This window comes from Cantharellus anzutake (assembly GCF_015039405.1).
Source record: "Cantharellus anzutake strain C23 chromosome Unknown EI90scaffold_1, whole genome shotgun sequence".
Classification (NCBI taxonomy): Eukaryota; Fungi; Basidiomycota; class Agaricomycetes; order Cantharellales; family Hydnaceae; genus Cantharellus; species Cantharellus anzutake.
Window position 1 is genome coordinate 2,129,291 of NW_024066951.1, and position 1,158 is coordinate 2,130,448.

Consider the following 1,158-nt stretch of genomic DNA (forward strand, 5'->3'; position numbering starts at 1 on the left):
GAGCAGCTGTACTCGTCAACACAGAGGCTCTCCATCGAGACATTCTAGCCTCCCTCTCCTCCGATACCACAATCTCTTCTCATCTCACTTCCCCCAACCTCCCCAATTCCCACTGGTCCATTGATGCTGAAGGCTGGACAACCGCATTTACGTTCCGGATTCCAATGATCTCCATCTCCGCGTTTTGCGAGACAAACATGACCACCAACTTTCCGGACACTTCGGTCAAAACCGGACTCTGGATTTAGTACGTCATGAGTATACCTGGCCGGGCATCCATAACTTTGTCAAGAGTTACATCTCCTCCTGCACTTCTTGTGCCCATGCCAAAGTCCCCCATCATAAGCCTTACAGCTTGCTCAAACAACTCCCCATCCCCAAATGTCCTTGGAACTCCATCTCCATGGATTTCATCGAACAGCTACCCTCCTCTTCTGGATTCACTTCCATCTTGGTCATCGTGGACCGCCTGTCCAAACAGTGCATTTTCATTCCTACCCACGATACCATCACCTCTCCGGAACTGGCCAAGCTCTTCCTCCTCCATGTGTTCTCCAAGCATGGAGTTCCTTACCACGTCACCTCCGACAGGGGTCCGGAGTTTGTCCCTCATTTTTTCCGTTCACTTGGTAAGGCCCTTGACATCCACCTCCACTTCACCTCCGGTTATCATCTGGAAGGAGACGGTCAGACCGAACAGATGAACCAGACGCTCGAGCAGTACCTGTGCATCTACAGTAACTACCAGCAGGACAATTGGTCCGAACTCCTGCCTCTCATGGAGTTCGCATACAACAATGCTCCAAATGCCACCACAGGCATCTCTCTGTTCTTTGCCAACAAAGGCTACCATCCAAACATCACCATTCACCCAGAGCGAGACCTAACATCAGTACGCACCCAGGAGTACTCTGTAGATCTCAACTCCCTCCATCACTTCCTTCGCGAGGAAATGCACCTCACTCAGATCCGTTATCAGGGCCTGGCAGACTCCTGCCCCAGCTTTCGAAGTAGGAACCTTGGTCTATGTAAAGGCCAAGTATTTCCGCTCCACCTGACTTTCCAAAAAGCTCTCCAGAAAAAACCTCGGCCCATTCAAGATCATTGCCTGCATTGGAACCCACTCACTCACCCTCTGCCTGCCGGAAAACATGCAAG